General features: G+C 46.4%; 1 pseudogene; it reads right to left on the reverse strand.

The window, feature by feature from the left end:
• The window catches only part of LOC140191070 (lysophosphatidic acid receptor 2-like), a 163,116-nt pseudogene that overhangs the window by 125,932 nt on the left and 11,789 nt on the right, over positions 1-25,395 (reverse strand).

Raw genomic sequence — 25,395 nt, forward strand, 5'->3', positions numbered from 1 at the left:
GGGAGGGAAGGGCTTAGGGAGGGGAGTGAGGTGCAGGGTATTGGAGAGGGAAGTGTGGGGTGGGAGAGGGACGAGGGTTAGCGCAGTGGGGGAGGGAGGGGATTAAGAGCACTGTGTGTGTGTGTGTGTGTGTGTGTGTGTGTGTGCACACTGTAGCTCACACTGTGCCCCGCGCAGGAAACCCACATGGTCACAGACAGAACATGCAGACTCCACCCAGACAGCACCTGAGGTCAGGACTGAACCCCGGTCCTTGGCACTGGGTCAGTGGCACCCCGAGGTGCAACTACTGTACTGCCATTGGTCAGAGAAGATTCAAACTTGGATTGAATCAGGAGGCAGGGCGCAGGGCCAAGACAGAAAGTTGGGTGGCTGGAGGTTCAAGTGAGTAAGTTGAGGGATGGACGAAAGAACACAAGGGCTAATAGGGAAGGAGGCAGGTCCCATGGAAGAGGAGGGATTGGATAAGATCCAGGGAACGCAATCCATTTCACGTAACCTCTCTCTGTAAGTAAACCATTCGGCCCCGATTTGGTTCTGGTACAGGCTCAGGCTCTTGCACTTAGCACAAGGGCCCTGGAAGGGTGATGATCACCTCTGCTCCATGGACAACCAGACCTTGGTCCACCCTGTTACTCCAGCCACATCTCCAATTACTTCCCATCTGGTGTGTCTCTCCAACTCCACACCCCTGTTTGGAGTATCCTGTACAGTTTTGATGCGGCAAAGATGTAAATAAGACTGAAAAAGTGCAGAGAAATTTGCAAGGATGTCGCCAGGACTTGAGGAACTGAGTTATAGGGAAAGGTTGAATAGGTTAAGACTTCATCACTGGAACATAAAAAATTATTCCAGGGGATAAAGTCCTAACCTGTTAAAATTGTACGATAGAAGATGGCCAAATCAAAGGTGATGGTGAATCAGCATATCGGAGGGTGATTGAAATTCTGACCAAGTGGTGCCACAACAACCTCTCACCCAATGTCAGCAAAACTCAGGAGCTGATTATCGACTTCAGGAGGAGGAAGACAGAGGTTCTTGGGCCAGTCCTTATTGGGAGATCAGAAGCAAAGAGTGTCACTAAGTTTAAGTTCCTCAGTGTTATCATTTCAGAGGATCTGCCCTAGGCTCAGCACACAAGTGCAATTACAATGAAAGCACGACAGTACCTCTTCTTCCTTAGATGTTTATGAAGCTTCTGCATGACATTTAAAACTTTGACAAACTTTTATAGATGTGTGGTAGAGAGCTCATTGACCGGTTGCATCGCTGCCTAGTATGGAAACACCAGTGCTCATGAACAGAAATTCCTACAAAATGCAGTGGATACAAGCTCAAGCCATCACGGATAAAGCCCTCCCCAACATCAAGCACATCCACCCGGAGTGCTGTTGCAGGAAAGCAGCATCCATCATCAAGGACCCCCACCACACGTCATGCTCTCTTCTCTCACTGCCAGAGCCTCAGAACTCACACCACCAGGTTCAGGAACAGTTATTACCCCTCAACCATCAGGCTCTTGAACCACAGGGGATACCTTCAGTCAACTTCACTTGCCCCATCACTGAAATGCTCCCACAACCTATGAACTCATCTCACATTCTCGATATTTATTATAATTATTTATTTCTATTTGCATTTGCAGAGTTTGTTGTCTTTTGCACCCTAGCTGAGCATGCAGTTAGTGCAGTCTTTCATTGATTCTATCACAATTATAGATTTATTCAGTACGCCCAGAAGAAAACAAATCTCAGGGTTGTATATGGTGATATGCTGTATACTGTATGTTCTTTGATAATAAATTTACCCTGAACTTTGCAAATTTCTACAAATGTATCATGGAGCGTATTCTAACTGGCTGCATCTGGTATGGGGGGGTGGTGGGAGCGGGGCTACTGCACAGGATTGCAGTAAGCTGCAAATGGTTGTAAAATTAGTCAGCTCCATCTGTAGTATCCAGGGCATCTTCAAGGAGTGGTGCATCAGAAAGGTGGTATCCTTCATTAAGGACCCCCATCACAAAGGACATGCCCTCATTTCATTGCTACCATCAGGAGATACGGAAGCGTGAAGGCACACACTCAGTGATTCAGGAACAGATTCTTCCCCTCTGATTTCTGAATGGACATTGAACACATGAACACTACCTCAATAATTTTTTTTTACAGTACTTATTTAATTTAAACTATTTAATATATATATATATATATATATGTATGTGTGTGTATGTATATATATATATTCGGTTCCAAGTGTGATGCCAAACCAAGCTATTGGACGATTGATGCTAATGAGAGAGATAAGGGAGACAATGGAGAAACATTCAAAATGCTAATAAGAGAGAAGAGAGGGATTAACGGAAAAGAAACACAATTCAGAATATTGACAGACTGGTTGCTTTGAACCTGAACTGTTTGAAGTTTGATGGACAGGTGATACCCCAGCAGGGGGATAAAAAGAGCAGCTTCGCTAAGGCACGGGACACCACGAGATCGCGAGATAACGAGACCCTGGAAAGAGCGGTGTGCCCCCACAAGTTGTTGGGAGTTTGGAGGTCCGGTTCGCGGGAACCAACCGTAGGCTCACAGGGTGTAAAAGGTACAATCAGTGGGAACCTGGTGTGTGTAACCGCCCTTGCCTGGGTGCTGGGTTCACTGCGGAAGAACGATCGTATCCGGAACGGAGGGGTCACAGTCAGTGACCACAGTGGCATAGAAGACATAAAGGGGTCTGCCCGAAACCAACTGCGAAGACATCAAAGGTCTGCCTGAATCAAATTGCATCCTCCTCCCTCTCTCTCTCTCCAACAGCACAACAGCGATTACTGCGAACTGTACTAAGCTGAACTGAACTCTGCGTCACTTAAGACTGATCATTTTACCCCTAGGCTGTGATAGAGCTTGGTTGATCCCTATTACCCTTGTTCTGTGTACATGTGTGTATTATCATTGCTAACCTGTTGCATTTATATCCTTATGATTAGAGTACTGTGTTACTTATTTCTTTAATAAAACTTTATTAGTTCCTAGTAATCCAGACTCCAACAAGTGGTCCATTTCTGCTGGTTTGGCAACCCAGTTACAGGGTACGTAACACAAGGTTGTCAAGTTGAGGAGTGGTAGTGGGGACAAGCCCCCACTGCCTAAAAGTGCTCCTCACGGCATGCGCCTCAAATAGCCTCTGACAACCAAGTCCAACTGCTGGCCTTCTCGTGTGGCTGAGCCTCCAAGCCCAGCGGAACTGTTTCTACTGACAGGAGAGGGGGCGAAGGTGGGTCCTGGTGCCTTAAAACCAGTGCTTTAGGTAGATGGAGCTCATCAGCCTGGGAAGATAGTCCATCTAAGAGAGAAAAAACTCCGATTTCAAACCTCAGCTGCCTTGCGGCCATACCCACTCAGGGGAAAGGCTTCGGGAGTAAACCCTGAGGACAAATCTGAAGCTGGAGTCCCTAAGGCAGTCCGACGTTACCTTCAACCTCGTTCTGGCAACTCCTGCGACAACACTGGTGCCAAGCTGTATCGGCCCTTGCCCTTCCCTTGGACAACATCGGTGGCGTGGAGAGGGGAGACTTGCTGCATGGGCAACTGCCGGATTTCATACAACCTTGCCCAGGCCTGCACCCTGGAGAGGACACTCCAGCGTCGCCCCACCGCGACGGCACAACACGGATAGACTTTCCAGGCGCAGATCCATGGTCTTGCGAGACTAACGGATGCCACCTACATATATATATATATATATATATATATATATATATATATATTCATACTATAATTCAGTGTTTCTTTTCCTTTATCATTATGGATTGCATTGTACTGCTGCTAAGTTAATAAATATGCTGGTGATATTAAACCTGATTCTGACTGAGAGAAGATTTGATAAAGGTGCACAAAATTGAGGGGTATCCAGTGAAGATGGCGCCAGTATACAACGCTCCCTCAGTCAACATCTTCCAGATAGCTCATGAAAATATCTTTTTCACTTTAACATTTGTTTTTCAGCTTACGTGCGTTTCTGAGACTGTTAGAGCCTGCGATTTACAGTTTGAAGATCGTTTGAGTAATCCAGAGCTTTGCTGTCTCCAAGAAGATTCCCGGAAGCGAGCGCGCACTTGGACGGCCTAGATGCGAAGAATCTTCGAGACAGTGCGTGAGCTGATATCGACTCCATTTCATCAGATGAAGCATCCATTAATTGCCGATTAAAGCGTCGAGGAAGATTGAGATCGAGGTGAATGTAGGTGAGCAAGAGTTTCAAAGCCAACCTTTTGATCGCGGCCGGACAACGAGTCCGTGAACAGCCTATCGCAGTGACACGCGGGCAGGCCTAGCGCCGACCGCCTGCCTTTTGATCGCGGCCGGAGAACGAGTCCGTGAGCAGCCTATCGCAGTGTGCCTATCTGCCTCATGTGGCGTCCCTCTCTTTAGATGAATGTCAACAGTATCATAGGATGATATTGGGGTTCTGTGGTTATGGATTGGACTATTATGTTATGGACTGTGGACTTCTTCAGACTTATGGTTTTTATATTCTGTTTTTATTTTAAATCCCCTGCTCCTTTTCCATTTTGTTGTGTGGGGTGGGGGATGTTTGGAGGTTGATGTTCTGTTGTGTTCTGTTAGTTTTTTATGTGGGGGAAGAGTTTTTTTTGGGGGGGGTCGATGTTATTGTTCTGTTTTGTGTGGGGAAAGGGGGTTTGGGGTTGCTGATCAGGATGCCATTCTCTTCTGTGCGGGGGAGGGGGTTAGGGTTTGATGTTTCTCTCTGAACGAGCTTCATGTTCTTTCTTTGTTTCATGGCTATCTGGAAAAGACAAATTTCAGAGCTGTATTTGGATACATGCTTTGATAATAAATGAACCTTCAAAATGCAAGGAGGTTTCTCCACTGAGGTTAGGTCATGGGTTAAGGGTGAAAGGTGAAATGTTTAAGGGGAACATGAGGGGGAACTTCTTCACTCAGAGGACGGTGAGAGTGTGGGACGAGCTGCCAGTGCGAGTGGTGGATGCGAGATCGATTTCAACATTGAAGAGAAATGTGAATAGGGACATGGATAGGATGGGTATGGAGGGCTACCGTCCGGGTGCACGTCGATAGGACGAAACAGATTAATGATTCAGTACAGACTAAATGGGCCAAAGGTCCTGATTCTGTGCTGTAGAGTTCTATGACTATGAAGTTCACTGTCTGGAGCATGAGCTCATGCAGCACAGATCAGAGTGTGAAGACATGCAGAACCCCATGGTTACAATCCCCTCCTCCCCTCCCCAGCCCTTATCTTCAGCGCCACTGGCTAGCTTCCCAGGACCCATGGGTGTAAGGCAGTGTGCTTGTAATGACTCACACAGGGCGTAGTGAAGGGTTGCAAGTAATTACACACAGTAAGCAGGGAATGGGCCAACCCTTGCTCAGTGTTCTGCGATTTCTGACCCAGGCTGCCAAACCTGGCTCCAGCTACGCCCTGAGCACAGGGGCCGAGGGCACCGAGGGGCTCCTCCACCCACTGCACACTACTCTTATTTGGGACAAGCTGCGGCAGCCGGATCTCTGGCACTGAGTCTGGTTCTGCAGTGCAGAATGGAGGGTGAAAGAAGAGGAGACCGGTAGTAATAGGGGACTCGATAGTTAGAGGTACAGACAGGAGGTTCTGTGGTTGTGACAGAGATTCCCGGATGGTTTGTTGCCTCCCGGGTGCCACGGTCAGGGACGTCTCTGATCGCATGCACAGCATTCTGAAGTGGGAGGGTGATCAGCCAGATATCATGGTACTCATCGGTACCAATGACGTAGGAAGAAAGAGTGAGTATAGAAAGCTTGGTAGGAAGTTGAAAAGCAGGACCTCGAGGGTGGTAATCTCAGGATTGCTCCCTGTGCCACATGCCAGTGAGGGTAAGAACAGGATGCTCTGGCGGATGAACACGTGGCTGAGGAACTGGTGTAGGGGGCAGGGTTTCAGATTTCAGGATCATTGGGACCTCTTCTGGGGCAGGTGGGACCTGTACAAGAGGGACAGGTTACACCTGAACTACAAGGGGACCAAGATCCTTGCAGGGAGGTTTGTTAGTGCTATTGGGGAGGGTTTAAACTAGATTCACAGGGGGATGGGAACCAGAGTGCCAGAGCAGATAGTGGAGCGGGGGTGAAAATAAATGATGTTAAAAGTTCATGTAAAGTCACAAACAGAAGGTGTGGTGGTAATAATCTTCTGAAATGTGTCTATTTCAATGCGAGGAGTATTGTGGGGAAGGCTGACGAGCTGGGGGCGTGGATTGACGCATGGAATTACGACATTAGTGAAACTTGGCTACAGGAGGGCAGGACGGGCAGCTTAATGTTCCAGGGTTCCGATGTTTCAGGCGTGATAGAGGCAGAGGAATGAAGGGTCGGGTGTGGGGGGTGGTGGGTGGCATTGCTAGTCATGGAAAATGTTACAGCAGTGCTCAGGCAGGACAGATTAGAGGGCTTGTCTACCGAGGCCATATGGGTGGAGCTGAGAAACAGAAAAGGTATGGCCACATTAGTGGGGTTGTATTATAGACCACCCAATAGTCAGCGAGGATTGGAGGAGCAAATCTGCAGAGAGATAGCAGACAACTGCAGGAAACATAAAGTTGTGATAGTACAGGATTTTAATTTTCCACATATTGGTTGGGACTCCCATATTGTTAAAGGTCTAGATGGGTTAGAGTTTGTAAAATGTGTTCAGGGAAGTTTTCTAAATCAATATATAGAGATACCAACTAGAAAGGATGCAATATTAGATCTCCTATTAGGAAACGAGTTAGGAGAGGTGATGGAAGTGTGTGTAAGGGAACACTTTGGTTCCATATAACCATATAACAATTACAGCACAGAAACAGGCCATCTCGGCCCTTCTAGTCCGTGCCAAACTCTTACTCTCATCTCGTCCCACCGACCTGCATTAAGCTCATAACCCTCCACTCCTTTCCTGTCCATATAGCTGTCCAATTTAACTTTAAACGACAACATCGAACCTGCCTCAACTACTTCTGCTGGAAGCTCGTTCCACACAGCCACCACTCTCTGAGTAAAGAACTTCCCCCTCATGTTACCCCTAAACTTTTGCCCTTTAACTCTCAACTCATGTCCTCTTGTTTGAATCTCCCCCAACCTCGATGGAAAAAGCCTATCCACATCAACTCAATCTATTCCCCTCAGGGTTTTAAATACCTCTTTCAAGTCCCCCCTCAACCTTCTACACTCCAAAGAATAAAGACCCAATTATGAGAATATACTTTTACAGTGATCATAACACCATTAGTTTCAACTTGATCATGGATAAAGATTGATCTGGTCCTCGGGTTGAGGTTCTAAACTGGAAAAAGGCCAAATTTGAAGAAATGAGAAAGGATCTAAAAAGCGTGGATTGGGACAAGTTTTTCTCTGGGTGTAATTGTTAAGTGGGAGGCCTTCAAAGGGGAAATTTTGAGAGTGTAGAGTTTGTATGTTCCTATCAGGATAAAAGGCAAAGTGAATAAGAATAAGGAACCTTGGTTCTCAAGGGATATTGGAACTCCGATAAAGAAGAAGAGAGAGATGTATGACATGTATAGGAAACAGGGAGGAAATAAGGTGCCTGAGGAGCATAAAAAGTACAAAAAAAACTTAAAAAAGAAATCAGGAGGGCTAAAAGACATGAGGTTGCTCTGGCAGTCAAGGTGAATGATAATCGAAAGAGCTTCTACAGGTATATTAAGAGCAAAAGGATAGTAAGGAATAAAATTGGTCCTCTTGAAGATCAGAGTGGTCAGCTATGTATGGAACCAAAAGAAATGGGGGAGATCTTAAATGGGTTTTTTGTGTCTGTATTTACTAAGGAAACTGACATGGACTCTATGGAAATAAGTATTGAGGTCATGGAACCTATACAGATTGAAGAGGAGGAGGTATCTTGAGGCAAATTAGAGTAGATAAATCCCCAGGATCTGACAGGGTATTCCCTCGGACCTTGAAAGCGACTAGTGTTGAAATTGCAGGGGCCCTGGCAGATATATTTAAAATGTCGGTATCTACGGGTAAGGTGACGGAGGATTGGAGGATAAGCTCATGTTGTTCCGTTGTTTTAAAAAGGCTCTAAAAGTAATACGGGAAATTATAGGCCAATAAATTTGACGTCGGTAGTAGGTAAATTATTGGAAGGAGCACTAAGAGATAGGATCTACAAGTATTTGGATAGACAGGGTCTTATTGGGTGAGTCAACATGTCTTTGTGCATGGTATGTCATGTTTAACCAAGCTATTAGAGTTTTTCGAGGAGGTTACCAGGAAAGTGGATGAAGGGAAGGCAGTGGATCTTGTCTACATGGACTTCAGTAAGGCCTTTGACAAGGTCCCATATGGGAGGTTAGTTAGGAAGATTTAGTCGCTAGGTATACATGGAGAGGTAGTAAATTGGATTAGACATTGGCTCAATGGAAGAAGCCAGAGAGTGGTAGTGGAGGATTGCTTCTCTGAGTGGAGGCCTGTGACTAGTGGTGTGCCACAGGGATCTGTGCTGCGTCCATTGTTATTTGTCATCTATATCAATGATCTGGATGATAATGTGGTAAATTGGATCAGCAAATTTGCTGATGACACAAAGATTGGGGGAGTAGTGGACAGTGAGGAAGGTTTTCAAAGCTTGCAGAGGGATTTGGACCAGCTGGAAAAATGGGCGGAAAAAAATGGCAGATGGAGTTTACTACAGACAAGTGTGAGGTATTGCACTTTGGAAGGACAAACCAAGGTACATACAAGGTAAATGGTAGGGCACTGAGGAGTGCAGTAGAACAGAGGGATCTGGGAATACAGATATAAAACTCCCTAAAAGTGGGGTCACAGGTAGATAGGATCGTAAAGAGAGCTTTTGGTTCATTGGTCTTCATAAATCAGTGTTGAGTATAAGAATTGGAATGTCAGGGGGCGTCATGCGATGACGTGGGATTGAGACGTGTAAATCCAGCTCTCCTGTAAAGAATCAGCAAAGTACCATTTAAACAAAGTAAAGTTAATAAATACTTTCCGAAAACTACTTATAAACTTCGTAAGACTACTCTACGATATGCCCCGTAAACCGCAACAGAAGAAGTCTGTTGTTGTGAAGTCATCGCGAGATGGCAAGAAAAAAGGACCTACTGCAGGGAACAATGGCGGCAGTAGCGGTCTCTCGGAAGAAGATGCCAGAATTGCGCATGCGCAAAGAAGTACGCATGCACAAATCGACACAACTTAAACTACAAGAACCGACGGCCACTACAACTGAAAGCAACTCAGAGTCAGAATTGGATATCGCAGAGAATACAGATGAAGAAAAGGAAGAACTGGAAGAGACTGGAAGTAAAGGAACGACGGAGACATAAGACAGGCCTTATTGCAATTAACGGCTGAACTAAGAAAATTGAGAACAGAGCTTAGAGATGTGAAGATGTGCTATGATAAAGCTATGAAAAGACAGGATAAAATGGATAAGAAACTTCAGAAGATGGAAAGAACAATGGAGCATATTAACGATAGAGTGGAAAAAACAGAAAATGATGTGCTCGTCTGGAACACAGAAAGAAATCGACTCTTGGAGAAAGTGGACGTGTTGGAAAATTTTAGTAGACGTAATAATATTAAAATTGTTGGTCTTAAAGAAGGTATAGAGGGAGATAATCCAATTGAATTTTTTCAAAGATGGATCCCGAAAACCTTGCAAATGAAAGAGGAAGACCGATCAATTGAAATTGAGCGGGTACATAGAGCTCTAAGACCAAAACCACAAGATGACCAATATCCACGATCAATTTTAATAAAATTCTTAAGATTTCAAGACAAAGAAAGGATTCTACAGGCCGCTACCCAAGCTGCCAAGAAGAGAAAAGGGCCACTGATGATAGAAGGGAAGAAAATTTTTTTACCCTGACATAAGTTATGAACTTTTGAAGAGAAGGAAGAAATTTAATCCAGTGAAAAAAGCCCTATGGGATCACGGTTATCAATTTATATTGTGTTGTCCTGCAACCTTGAAGATTTTTTTGCCTGGTGGAGAAAAAAGATTTTATGATGATTACCGGAAAGCGGAGGAGTTTGTGCGAGATTCTTTGAATATTCACCAGATACAAGAACAAACCCAGGGGACCGAGATGGATTGAAGATGAAGACTGGATCAAGGATTAGGCCTGTTGGATTTTTAGGCGGATGAATATACATATATATATATTATTATATGAGGGAGGGGAAGAAAGGTTAAAATTTGAGGAATATTAGCTGAGAATAATTACGTTTTTTTTATATATATACAATTTTTTGTTACGGGGGAGCTGGAAGAAACACTGACCAATCGCTACGTTATTCATGTGTGCAAGCGTGGCAATAGCCACGACCCGCACAATGGAGGGGGGTAGTGTTGTGTATCTTTTCATTCACAACATTAGTGGGGGGGTATTTGGTTTTTCTTTTTTTTTGTATCTTATCTATCTTTTTTTTCTTTTTGCCTGGATGATTGGGAGTGAAACACATAGCAACATGGTGAAGTTCAAAGAGATTCGCTAGGGAACTATGAGAGTTGAGGAGCTAAGTAATGTTTTAGATTTTAAGAGATAAATATGAAACATTTTTGAATATTTGGAGTCCTTATTTACAGCTCCGATGATAAAGATCTTGGTTCCTTGGGGAAAGTAACAAATATATATAAAATTTATTTTTAATCCCATGGAGCATGTGCAAACCTTCCAATATTCAGGCAGTTCTTTTTTTTTTCTTTTCTCTTTAGGTAGGAGTATATATCGGGGGGGGAGGGTAGATATTATTTTCTCATGTATTCACTTTGAAAACTCAATAAAAATTATATTAAAAAAAATTGGAATGTCATGGTGAGGTTGTATAAGACATTGGTGAGGCCGAATTTGGAGTATTGTGAGCAGTTTTGGTTGCCAAATTACAGGAAGAAATTTGGTTGGAAGAGTGCAAAGAAAGTTTACAAGAATGTTGCCAGGATTTGAGAAACTCAGTTACAGAGAAAGGTTGAATAGGTTAGGACTTTATTCCCTGGAGCGTAGAAGAATGAGGCAAGGGGAGAAAAAAACCAGAGGACATGGGTTAAGGGTGAAAAGGGAAAAGTTTAAAAGGAACATGGGGGGGGGCTTCTTCACACAGAGAGTGGTGGGAGTGTGGAATGAGCTGCCAGATGAAGTGGTAAGTTCTAACATTGAAGAAAAACTTGGACAGGTACATGGATGGGAGGTGTGTGGAGGGATATGGTCCAGGTGCAGGTCAGTGGGACAAGGCAGAAAAATGATTCAGCACAGCCAAGAAGGGCCAAAAGGCCTGTTTCTGTGCTGTAATGTTCTATGGTTCTGTGGAATGTTAAACTTGTCTCAGCCTGAGTGAAGGAACAAGGGAGTTGCTCTGCGTCCTGGATCAGCTTACAGCTATAAGCAAAGATCAAGAGGGCTACAGTTTGTTTCTTTTGAAAAAGGAGAAAGACAGTCGCGTGTCTTCCCGTCTTCCTGAATGAAAGACCTGCTTGTTCACTCTGAAGGAAGTGTGGCCCTCGCTGTAACCACCCGACAGCTGACAGTCTCCTACAGAGCTGGGACTGTCCTGGAGATCCCTGGCCCAGGGTAGCACTGTTTACCTTCTGAAATTTGAAATAAATCACTTCAATGTTCTTAAAGCTTCACAGACTTGCTGTAATCGTTGGCCCTCCCTATCCCTCTTCCCATAACAGAATTCCGGGGCAGAAGCTGCTGAGCTGGGGATGGACCGGGAGACACTACAGAGAATGAAATAAACATGCCAGAATTACAAACAAAACCAAAAAGGAAATGAGGAATTCCTTCCTTAGAATTTGACAGGAAATTCTGCTACAGGAATGGCCTTGGGAAATGGTGGAGACATTTTCTGAAGAAACTAAATGAGTACAGAGACCCCACTGTTATGAGACTATTGAATGGTTCCCTAGTACAATAATGTGGACTCCTGACCTCACAATCTGCCTTAAGATCTTACAGCTTATCGTTCACCTGCACTGCCAATTTCTCCGTAGCCGTTGCACTTTATTCTGCATTGCCGTAGTTTTACCTTGTTCTACTTCAAAGCACTGTAGCATGACCCGATCTATATGACCAGTGTGTAAGACAAGCTTTTCACTGTGCCTTAGTACATGTGACAACAATACACAAATTTAACTGAGAGGTAACCGGCAGCTCTATCAGACACTGAGGAGACCTCAGAACTGGGAAGGGAGGCAGAGGGTGGGGCGAGGCCCCAGAACACTGCTCTGATCTCCACAAGGATGTCATTAATTAGAAGCAGCTTGCAGTGGCGGGACAGGTTCGCATATGTTTAAAAGGGGAGGAGAAAATTGGAGATCGTGTTTTGTTTTGGGAAGGACCCAGAGCTGAGGGTCACTGTTAAGAGGCAACGGGGTGGCAAATTTCTCTCGAGGGTTGAGAATATTTGGAATCTGTTCAAAGGATGGTGAGAGCAGAAGTAGACACACAAGGACATGGGAGGTTGCCCAGGGTGCACTGAAGTGAGTGGTCACTGAAAGCAAGCATGCAAGTACAGCAGGCAGTGAAGAAAGCTAATGGCATGCTGGCCTTCATAACAAGGGCAATTGAGTATAAGAGCAAAGAGGTCCTTCTGCAGCTGTACAGGGCCCTGGTGAGACCACACCTGGAGTACTGTGTGCATTTTTGGTCTCCAAATTTGAGGAAGGACATTCTTGCTATTGAGGGAGTGCAGCGTAGGTTCACAAGGTTAATTCCCGGGATGGCGGGACTGTCATATGTCGAAAGATTGGAGCGACTGGGCTTGTATACTCTGGAATTTAGAAGGCTGAGAGGGGATCTTATTGAAACATTTAAGATTATTAAGGGATTGGACACGCTGCAGGCAGGAAGCATGTTCCCGCTGATGGGTGAGTCCAGAACCAGAGGCCACAGTTTGAGAATTAGGGGTAGGCCATTTAGAACGGAGTTGAGGAAAAACTTTTTCACCCAGAGAGTGGTGGATATATGGAATGCTCTGCCCCAGAAGGCTGTGGAGGCCGAGTCTCTGGATGCTTTCAAAAAAGAGATGGATAGAGCTCTTAAAGATAGCGGAATCAAAGGTTATGGGGATAAGGCAGGAACTGGATACTAATAGTGGATGATCAGCCATGATCACAGTGAATGGTGGTGCTGGCTCGAAGGGCCAAATGGCCTACTCCTGCACCTATTGTCTATTGTCTACAGCAAATAGGTAAACACCATTGGCCTGCTCCTGCTTTCAGCCAGTGTTGAAAGGCAGGAGGGAGAGGAGACATGAGAATGAACAGCAGAGTTAAACCAAATGGTGCGCTCTAATGTCACATCTCAGGATATTGCAAGGACTCGAGCTATAGGGAGAGCTGGGGCGGGTTACCCCTTTATTCCTTGGAACATAGGAACCTGACAGGACATCTTATTGGTGTGTATAAAATCATGAGGGGCATGGATAGGGTTAATGCACACAGTCTCTTGCACAGGAAAGGGGAACGAAAATCTAGTGGACATTGAGGAGGAAAAGACTTAAAAGGGATCTGAGAATAACTTGGGAATGTCAGAGGTAGTTTCTAATATACAGAGTGGTAAATGCATGGTCAGGGGTGGTGATAGAGGCAAATACATTAGTAGGGGCATTTAAGAAACTGTAAGATACACATGGATGAATGAAAAATGAAGAGCAACGTGGGAGGGAAGGGTTAGATTGGTCCGCAAGGAGGGAAAAAGGGCAGCACAACATTGTGGGCCAAAGGGCCTGTACTGTTCTGTACTATTCTACGTTCACACAGCGGGTGGTGCATTTACAGGGCTGCCAGAGGAAGTGACTGAGACAATAACATTTAAAAGACATTTTGCTAAGTCCGTGGGTTTGAAAAATTTAAAGGGATTTGGACCAAACGCAGGCAAACAGGAACAGGTTGATGGGCACCGTGGTTAGCAATGACAAGTTCGGCTCAAGGGCCTGCTTCATGCCATATGACTTGAGTATTATTCTTCCTGGCTGACACAGGATACCGAGCAAACAGATTACAAGTGCAAATCTTACTGAACTCACTGCGGTTCATATTACCAGAGCAGTAATCAAAATACAAGTTCAGTTTCTTCACTATATCAGCAACTGAATCGGTGCTGCTTCTTGGCATATACTGAACTCAACAATTTTATTGATTTTATCAATTTTGACATCAATTTGCTCCAACTTCTAGCCTGAATTCAAATTTGCTTGATCCATCTGATAGCCCTCTCCTCTTTCTCAATCTCTCTGTCACCATCTCCTGATGTAGATTATCCACTGATATCGTCTATAAACCTATTGACGATCTTAATTATACCTCTTCCCACCCTGCCTCTTGTTTCTCACTTCCTCCACCTCTTCCGCACCTGTATGAAGCTTTCAATTCCAGATCATCTAACGTGTCCTCCACCTTCAAAGAATGGGGTTCCCCTTCCACTACCATCGATGCTGCCCGCACCTGCATCTCCTTTGTTTCTCAGACGTCTGCCCCCACCCCATCTTTCCACCACCAGAACTGGGATAGAGTTCCTCTTGTCCTTCCCTACTCTTCCACAAGCCTCCAAATCCAGCACATCATTCTCCCGCAAACACAAGGAAATCTGCAGATGCTGGAATTTCAAGCAACAGACACAAAAAATGCTGGTGAACGCAGCAGGCTGGGCAGCATCTATAGAAGAGGTACAGTCGACGTTTCGGGCCGAGACCCTTCGTCAGGACAAAGGGTCTCGACCCAAGACGTCAACTGTACCTCTTCCTATAGATGCTGCTTGGCCTGCTGCGTCCACCAGCATTTTTTGTGTGTACATCATTCTCCATAGTTTCCTCAATGGGATCCTACCACTAAACACATCTTTCCCTCCTGGCACTTATGCCTGCAAGTGTGACAAGTGCTACATCTGCCCCTACATCTTCTCCCTCACCAGGGCCCCAAAGCTGAGGCGACACTTTGCCTGCGGATCTGTTGAAGCCATCCACTGTCTCTGGTGCTCCAGTGCAGCTTCTGCTACGTTGGCGAGACCTGATTTAAACTGGGGACGCCACTTTGCCCAGCACCTTCGCTCCATCCTCCACAAAAGGTGGGATTTCCCAATGGTCACCAGTTCAACTTGACTTCCCGTTCAGACACGTTGGTCCATGGCCTCCTCCACTGTCAGGAAGGGGCCACTCTCAGGTTGGAGGAGCAAAACCTCATATTCCATCTGGGTAGCCTCCAACCTGAGGACAAGAAAACTGATCTTGTTAACTTCCGGTTACACCTCCCCCTCCCCCTTCTCTCCTCTTCCATTCCCCATTCTGGCTCGTGGATGCACTGCCAGCGAAGGTGGTAGAGACAGATACCATAGGGCCTTTTAAGAGACTCTTAGGTTGGTACATGGAGCTTAGGAAAGTAGAGGTCAAAGCAGATGGGAAACTCTACACAGTTTCTAGAGTAGGTTACATGGTCAGCACAACATTGTGGGCCGAAGGGCCTGTAATGTGTTTCTATGTTTTCTCCTAACTTGCTGTCAGTTCCCTCTGGTGCCCCTACTTCTTCTCTTTCCACTATGGTCCACTGTTCTGCCCTATCAGATTCTTTGATCTTAAGCCTTTCACCTCTTCGACCTATCACCTCCCAGCTTCTTACTTCACCCAACATCCCCCTCACCTGGCTTCAGTTATTACCTGCTGGTTTGTATTCCTTCCCCTCCCTCAACCTTTTCATTCTTTCTTCCCCCTTCCTCTTCAGTCCTGATGAAGGGCCTCACCGGATATGTTGACTTGTTTATTCCTCTCCATAGATGCTGCCCGACTTGCCATTTCCTCCAACATTTTGTGGGTTGCTCTGGATTTCAAGTATCTGCAGAACCTCTTGTGTTTACAGGTCAGTTTATCTACTTCTTCTTTGTTATGTTAACTTTAAAATGGCTTCTTTATTACGTTAGTCTTCTAAACTGCTGCGTATGTGGATTAAAATGGCTTCTATGTAATAAATGCTGAGAAAGTCTAGCTAGAAGCTTGCTTGGGTTAATACAGATGGCAGGGTGCTATTAGCCAATGTGTGTTCATGTATCATTTCTTGGGGTGATAATGCTGTCTCATACGACTGGGAACGGGGGTTTTTGGTGGGGAGTCGGACGAGAGTCTGGGAGGACGACGGACGTGCGAGAAGGCTCTGGGTGGTCCCGAGCCGTGAGTCGACAGAGTCTGGGTGGTCCCAAAGAAATTCTGAGCTCCAACTTGTGCACGAAGTACCTGAACTTTGGTAAGTCTGGCGCCTTTTTCCATTCCTTCTTTTTTCTGTGTTGAACTTATATATAGACATAGACTTAGTAATAGCTATAAAGTGTACCTGGTAAAACGTACTGGGTGTGCCGGCTGATGATCGATGTTTGGGATTGATCTGGGTGGCAGTGGTACGGCAACTGACCCAACGGGAAATGTCCAGGCGGGCGCCGGGCGGGATTTCCCCTAGACATATACGAGCCAATATAGCTGAGTGTTACATACTGAACACCCACCAGAAACACTCAGGCAATTCCACAGCCTACCTCTCCATCAGGAGTGACCCTGTCTCAGCAACATTAACCCTGAGTCTGATCCAGTTTGGCTCCTTGCTAGGTAGAGCCTCACTGCCCAAACCCTCCTTGAGGTTTACATAGTACCTTGGCTTTTTCTCAAGCTTAATGGGCTAGTCCTTACCCTCTCAGTGAATTAACAGAACTAAAACAACCACTTTGGTACAAGCAAATTTGAGGTTAATTGTGTTTGAATCTCAAGGAGAAATCTTGCTGCACAAAGTTGTTTCTTGCAAGTGTAAGGGGTTTCTTTTTTTATGTCACTGCGTAGTCTAATTAAAATGGTTTCTTTGTTATGTTATAATTGAAAGGGCTTCTTTGTTATGTTGACTGCTGAGGAAGTCCTTCCCGCTAGCAGTTTGTTTGGATTATGTTATTGATAAGAGGATGAATGAGCCAATTGCGATAGTTGTTATGCTTTTGGTGTGTCTGTAAGATATTGTATGCGCGGGGTTTTGGGGGGGGAGAAGGCGGGAGAGAGAGACAGAGGATGGACCAGGTGCTGTGAGTCCGCTAACGGGGTTGGACCCCAAGTGGGGCGTTCGGCGAGGAGAGGAGATGGAGACAGACTTGTGTGGAGCGTCTGGTCGACCACTGTTGTTGGTCCAGGCGGCCAGTCGAGGTGGTCCGGGGGGGGTCGCAGGGTGAAGAAGAAGAGTCCCGAGCTCCAACTGTTCGTGCACGAAGAGATTTAACTTTGATAAGTGTGGCGCCTTTTATTTTCCTTTTATATTTTATTCTCTATTAATTATATAGTTCCAGTAATATCTATAAACTGTAAATCATTTAATCCTATCTGGTGTATTGTCTGTTATTTGGCCGGGGTGGGGTACATCACACAGCATCCACACAAACTGATTACCCAGTTTGCCGGGGCCAAGGGCCGTTTCCCTAGACGACAGCGAGCCGAGCGACCCTGAGGGTGGCCAGGGCGGCACACAAGGAATTCAGAGGAAAATTTAGCTCTGGTAATGTGGTGGTGGGGTGGGGGAGAATCTGACTGATGTAATGCTGTATAGCGTGGAAGATGTCCTTCAAGTGTTGACACAGCTGGGCTCTAGGAAGTGTTTATTAGTAGTCAGCAAAGTTCGACAAATAGCAATGAGATCACAGTTATACAAATTCAGGGAGAAATAATGACCAACTCCCTACCCTCACAATGGTGCACCCAGCCAGTCGTACTTTAGTTTAAAATTAGGCACCCTGAATACTGCTCTCCCAATAACATCTCACTCCCACACGTTGCATGATCTCAGTGGTTCCAGTATTGCTTGCTCCCATCTGATATACGCAGATACACACCAAGAGCAAACAATTACTAAAAATACACCACTTGAGAGGCTGTTGTTCCACATGGAGCCCAGAGAACTGTATAGGCCTCATTAAGTCTCAAGCAGTAATCTCAGCAAAAACACAAACCACAACCGCTGTTGTATTTTGCTTCGCTATCCTGACAAGAGACAGTGGAGGAGCTGCAAGAAAACACACCCCAGCTTGGGTTTGAGCCAAGACAGACCTGGATTGCTCAGTACATTCTCCACCACAGGAAAACAGTCAGTGCCCATCGAGTCTGGAAGAATTACTCCTCAATTGCAAATCTAGAGATGGCCAGAAATAACCAGTTATTTAGGGCAGTCCCATTTCTGGCTCCTTGGTTCAAAACCACACAGTTCCTCAAGACTCATCCAGGCACTTAAACGTGCATGAGTTTCACTACTTTACCTCTTGTCCCAAAATAAATCTCAGTAAATCATGTTTCGGTAAAGCTTCTAAAACTTAGGCAAACTTCTATAGATACACCATGAGGGGGAATCTTGCCTGGTATGTTAACACCAATGACCAAGAATGGAAAGGCCTACAAAAAGTCGTGGATACAGCCAACTCCATCACGGAAAAAGCCCTTGCCATCATCGAGCTCATCTACAAGGAGCACTGCCTCCAGAAAGCAGCATCCTTCATCAAGAACCCCCACCATCGAGGCCGTGCTCTCTTCTCGCTGCTGCCATCGGGAAGGAGGTACAGGAGTTTTAGTTCCCACACTGTCAGGTTCAAGGACAGTTAGGCTCTGAACCAGTAGGGATAACTTAAATTACAGAGTCATAGAAAGGTACAGCACAGAAACAGGCCTTTCAGCCCATCTAATCCATGCCAAACCATATAAACCATCCAGTCCCATCAACCTGAACCCAGACCACAGCCCTCCACGTACCTATCCAAACTTCTCTTAAACATTGAAATCAACCTTTCAATCTTAACGCACAACCTCTGGTTGAAGTCTCACCCAACCTCAGTGGAAAAAATCCCATCTATACCCCTCATAATTTTGTATACCTCTATCAAATCTCCACTCAATATTCTACATTCTAACAAATAAAGTCCAAACCTATTCAATCTTTCCGCGTAACTCAAGCCCTCCGGACCCAGCAACATCATTGTTAATTTTCTCTGCGCTCTTTCAACCTTATTTACATCCTTCCTATAGGTTGGTGACCAAGACAGACAACTCTCCAAATTAGGCCTTACCAAAGTCTTGTACAATTTCAACAAAAAAAAATCCCAGCACCTTGAAGGACACAGGTCACTGATCCCTGGGGGTTTTGCTCCTCAGACACACTAATTTCCCTAATAATAATTTTTCATTCATGCCAAGTTCTGAGAACTTGTCACATTTCCATATCAGATCCCATGACCACGATTTTTCCCCATCAATCACATGATCCATGCTGCATTAACTGCATGAAATGTGGATCCTATTAAATTTAAATCATTAATAATAGACAACAAGCAGTGACCTGGAATTAGCCCTGCAAAACCCGACTTCAGCCTTGCTATCACTTAACCCCCATTTGGCCAGTTCTCATTGTACTCTGATCAGTTTATAATGTGAGACCTTCTCAAATGCCTCACTAAATTCCCACGTAAGCAACTGCACATACAACACCTCCCCACTCAGTTCTCCTTGTCGCTGTCCCACTCAAATTAGTTCAGCACATTTTCTATAACAAACCGTGCTGTCCTTGATTTGAAGTGATTATTTAGACTATTCTTCAGATGTTTTCTCAGTAATTTTCTATCACTGAGGTCAGGCGAAGGTATTTATTACTGCCTCAGTACACTGATATGAAGAAGTGATGTGTCTAGATGGCATGCAAAACAATATTTTTCATTACGCCTCAATACACGTGACAACGATAAACCAACTTATAAAAAGCCCTGGACTCCACATTTCTCTTGAACCGATGTCTCACTCTTCCTCACTCCGTCACCCTCTCTTGCCTGAAGACAGTCACTGCATTCAGTATGTTTGTTTCTTCACAGTCCATATCCCAGAATCCAAGATCATACTATATCCTCCCAAAGAGCGTCACTTGGCACTTCAGGATTAGATTCCGTCCCGCATTGCTTCGTCTATCTTGCACGCTGAGAAGCAACTTTCTCCTATCACCACCATCCTCACTGATAACCGCTCCATCAATATTCGCACCCTCTGCAAACGTACCAGTCATAGCTCTGACATTCACCTCTATAGTTAACGTACACCACAAACTGATTCCCGGCGCCACGGGGGAGAGGGGAGGGGAGAGTGGGTGGAGGAGGGGCTGGAAGGGAGTGGGGGGAAGGGAATTGTGGGGGGAAGAGGGGGGGAAAGAGAGGGGGGGAAAGAGAGGGGGGGAAAGAGAGGGGGGGAAAGAGAGGGGGGGAAGAGAGGGGGGGAAAGAGAGGGGGGGAAAGAGAGGGGGGAAGAGAGGGGGGAAGAGAGGGGGGAAGAGAGGGGGGAAGAGAGGGGGGAAGAGGGGGAAAGAGAGGGGGGAAAGAGAGGGGGGAAAGAGAGGGGGAAGGAGGGGGGGAAGGAGGGGGGGAAGGAGGGGGGGGAAGGAGGGGGGGAAGGAGGGGGGGAAGGAGGGGGGGAAGGAGGGGGGAAGGAGGGGGAAGGAGAGGGTGGGGAAGGAGAGGGTGGGGAAGGAGGGGGTGGGGAAGGAGGGGGTGGAGGAGAGGGTGAGGAGAGGGTGAGGAGAGGGTGGAAGGAGGGGTGGAAGGAGGGGTGGAAGGAGAGGGGGGGGGAAGGGGGGGAGGAGAGGGGGGGAGGAGAGAGGGGGGGAGGAGAGGGGGGGGAGGAGAGGGGGGGAGGAGGAGGGGGGGGAGGAGGGGGGAGGAGGGGGGAGGAGGGGGGGAGGAGGGGGGAGGAGAGGGGGGGAGGAGAGGGGGGGAGGAGAGGGGGGAGGAGGGGGGGAGGAGAGGGGGGGAGGAGAGGGGGGGAGGAGAGGGGGGGAGGAGAGGGGGGGAGGGGGGGGAGGGGGGGAGGGGGGAGGAGAGGGGGGGAGGAGAGGGGGGGAGGAGAGGGGGGGGAGGAGAGGGGGGGGAGGAGAGGGGGGGAAGGAGAGGGGGGGAAGGAGAGGGGGGGAAGGAGAGGGGGGAAGGAGAGGGGGGGAAGGAGAGGTGGGAAGGAGAGGGGGAAGGAGGGGGGAAGGAGAGGGGGGAAGGAGAGGGGGGGATGGAGGGAGGTGGAGAGGTGGAAAGGCAGGGGGCGGAGTGGCGGGGGCAGAGGGATGGGGAGTCGGGGGTGGGGAGAGGCAGAGGGGGGATGGGCAGATACTGATACAGATTTACTGACGTCATATGATCATTTTACGATCCTCTGGGATCCATCTGTCCAATCCCCATTATTCAAAGAGATTTCTCAAGGCTTTGATGACCCCCTCACCTGGTCTTTCCTGCCTTTGTCCAGGTTCCCTGGTGACTCACAGTGCTGACCTCAGGGTCTGACCCCTTTTGTTTACCTATTTGTCTTGGATTTGAAGACTGGTTGGGACTCTGGAACTACCAGTGAATGCAGCAGGAATTGCTACTCTCGAGATTAGAACCAGCATGATAAATTTGCAGACAAGCCTGACAGACACTGGATTTGCTAACGGCGTGTGGGAGGGGAAAAGCTGCGTGACACAGGTGTGGAGGTGCATGCACTACAGTACACCCAGTGTGACTTATCTCTATAAAGAACAGCGGACTCACTCAGAATGATGACTACAGTCTTCATGAGGTTCATCATGGTCTCCTTGTGCCTGGAGTGAAACGTGTGCTGGGACATCCTCTGCACTTTGTGCTGGACGTAACAGAATATTCGCATGTACACCAGCAGCATGACACAGAAGATCACCAGGTTGGAGATGGCCCAGAAAACCAGGTAGCTGCGGCTGTACAGAGGAGCCATCCGCGAGCAGGTGTCCAGGCTGCACACGCAGTTCCAGCCCATCTGGGGGATGAGCCCCATAACGATGGCGGTGACCCAAATGCAGACGATGAGGAAGGTCACACGCTGGTTGCTCATGTTGCTGTGCAGCTGCATCTGGAAGACGGTTCTGGTGGCGCTCCACAGCGACGGCCAGCAGGTTGGCGACAGAGGCCGTCAGGCTGGTGTCGATCAGCCCCTGCCGCAGGAACCAGGTCTGCACCGTCAGCTCCGCAGTGCGTGGGCCCCGTGTGGACTTGTGGAACATGAGGTACGTGTAGGCCACACCAGAGAAGAAGTCCGTAGCAGCCAGGTTGGCCAGCAGGTAGAAGATGGGCTGGTGGAAGCGGCGGTTCAGGGCTATGGCTGCGATGACTAGCGTGTTGGCCAGTATGACTATCACACACACCAAGAGGCCCAGGGTAACCACCAGCACGTCCTTCGTCCGCCACTTGTCAGTCAAGTCTTTCCTGGCTGATTTGTAGAAGAAGGGGATGGTCTTGGTTGTAGTAGCAGGTACTCATGGCTCCTTCCCTCTCAGCTGGGATCAAGTGCACCTGCAATGAAAACAGCATCAGGTCCACTCTTATCAGTGTCACTCACCATGTAAGGAGGGGTGCCGCCAGGCAAGAAAAGCACAATTCTAAACCACCCCGCTCTCCCTAACACCGGTGCTGGGGGAATTATTGGATAAATAATGTTTTGAAGAGAATGAGATTGATCAGGAATAGCCAGCGAGGAAATCTTGTTGGACCAATTTGATTAAAGCATTGATTGTGCGTGTCAGTGCAGAGTCGTTGATGTGGTCTTCACAAAAAAGGGACATTGATGGCTCTCGCATGGGAGACTGGTCCAAAAGAATACCGCCCTGGGACAATCTGACAAACTACAGCGTGTAAAATCGTTATTAATCTCCTACCTTAGCTTGCTGGTACTTTCATATAGTCACTTATGTACGTGCAATTGCTCAACAAGGCTTTCAGTAACTCTAGTATAAGTTGATTCTGTATTTTTCTAGAAGTTTCTCTGGAGCAGATGTCACACCTCTAAACCTGGCCTATTCCATAGGTTATTCTAATCACTGGAATGTATTGTTTTTGTCTAGTCTGAGCTCATTTTTAAGAATTGGGACAACCATGACTTCTTTTGTTCTTTGTCTGTTTTTCTTCTGTCCATACTTTCTATATCGCTCAATAAATGACTTAAATAAGCAAAATGCATTATGCCTTATACTTGACTTTCAAAATAAACCTCTGGATCAATATCACCAGGATCGGGACACCGATCTGAGATTGTCTTGATCACAGGAGAGAGGGTGGACAGTGAAGAGTTGTTTTTGTGACTGGAGGACTGTGACCAGCCATCTCTCAGAGAGATCCTTGCCGTTTTGCACTACCCGTTAATGCAAATATCTGATTAGCCAAACATGTGGAAGCAACATAAAAGCATGCAGACATGGTCAAGAAGCTCAGTTGTTGATCAGACCAAACATCAGAATGGGGAAGCAATGTGATCTAAGTGACTTTGATTATGGAATGATTGCTGGTGCCAGATGGGGTGGTTTGCGTATGTCAGAAACTGAACTGGGATTTTTAAGCACTCAAGATAATCTCCAGCGTTTACAGAAAATGGTGCAAGAAAAAAAAAAGACACCCAGTGAGTGATAGTATGGTGGGCAAAAATGACTTGATGACGAGAGAGGTCGGAGGAGAATGGCCAGACTGGTTTAAGCTGACAGGAAAGTGACAGTAACTCAAGTAAACCACATGTTACAACAGTGGTGTGCAGAAGAGCATCTCTGAACGCACAACACATCAAGGCTTGAAGTGGATGGGCTACAGCAGCAGACCAACAAACCTACAGTGCATTCAGTGGCTATTTCATTAGGTACAGGAGATACCTAATAAAGTGGCCATCGAAATGTACATTAATGATGTAAGTGCCCCAGGTATAATCATTCAGTTCGCATTCAATAGAAAAATTAGTGCCATGTTGGTTGTGAGGAGGGTAGACTTCAGCTATGGACTGAGTTTAACAAGATGGGCAGGGAAATGTAAAAGGTGGTACATGTTGGAAGACTGGATGGATCCTAGGGTCCTGAGAACAGAGAGGTCTTAGTGCAATGATCCCTTGCAGTCAGGACAGATCAATAAGGTGAAGATGGCGTATAGAAAATGCTTGTCTTCACGAGCTGGGACATATACCACACAGCGGGTAGGTTATGTACAACAAGGTATGGGCCATCGTTCTGGTCACCACACTACAGGAAGGATGGGATTACATTGGAGAGGGTGGAGAGGAGATTCACCAGGATATTCCCAGGGATTCAGCTGTGAGGAGAGACAGGTTAGTCTGAAGCAACAAGGGTGCTGATGCAGGGTTTTGACCCAAAAAGTCAATAGTTCCCTGCTTGACCCTCTGAGGACAGACTAGCCAAGAATATAAAGCAGGGATATCAAAGGTTTTTTCAGTTATTTAAAGAGGAAAAGGGGGGAGAGTTTGATGATAAACCATTGGGAAATGATGCTGGTGAGGTAGTAATGGGGGGACAAAAAAAGGCAGATGAATCGAACGGGTACTTTGCATCTGTCTTCACTGTGAAGGCACAGCAGAGGTCTGTGAGTCTCAGGGAGCAGGAGTGAGTGCGATTGAAAGTGCGCTAGGCAAACTCAAGATGTAGGAACTACAGAAAGGGTGCAGGGGAGATTTACGAGGATGTTGCCTGGATTGGGGAGCATGCCTTATGAGAATAGGTTGAGTGAACTTGGCCTTTTCTCCTTGGAGCGACGGGAGGATGAAAAGTGACCTTGATAGAGGTGGATAAGATGATGAGAGGCATTGATCTTGTGGATAGTCAGAGGCTTTTTCCCCAGGGTTGAAATGGCTAACATGAGAGGGCACAGTTTTAAGTTGCTTGGAAGTAGGTACAGAGATGTCAGGGATAGTTTTTTTATGCAGAGAGTGGTGAGTGTGTGGAATGGGCTGCTGGCAACAGTGGATACAATAGGGTCTTTTAAGAGACACTTGGGTAGGTACATAGAGCTTGGAAAAATAGATGGCTATGGGTAAATCTAGGTAATTTCTAAAAGTAAGTACGTGTTCAGCACAGCATTGTGGGGCTGAAGGCCTGTATTGTGCTGTAGGTTTTCTATGTCTCCATGTTCTATGTCTTAAGCTGGATAAGTCACCTGGACCAGATGGCTACATTCCAGAGTCCTGACAGAGGTTGCTGGAGAGATAGCAGATGACATTGGTCATGATCTTTCAAGAATCACTTGATTCTATCATGGTCCCGAGGGACTGGAAGATTGCAAATGTCACTCCACTCTTTAAGAAGGGAGGATGGCAAATGAAAGGAAATTATAGGCCAATTAGCCTAACCTCAACGGTAGGAAAAATGTTAGAGTCTATTATTAAGGATGAGATTTTGAGGTACTTGGAGACTGAAGATAAAATAAGTCAAAGTTAGCATGGATTCTGTAAAGTAAATCTTGCCTGACAAACCTGTTAGAGTTCTTTGAGGAAGTGAAAGCAGGACGGGCAAGGGAGAGGCAGTGGATGTCATTTACTTGGATTTTCAGAAGGCATT

This window comes from Mobula birostris, chromosome 32, assembly GCF_030028105.1.
Source record: "Mobula birostris isolate sMobBir1 chromosome 32, sMobBir1.hap1, whole genome shotgun sequence".
In the NCBI taxonomy this organism is placed as follows: domain Eukaryota; kingdom Metazoa; phylum Chordata; class Chondrichthyes; order Myliobatiformes; family Myliobatidae; genus Mobula; species Mobula birostris.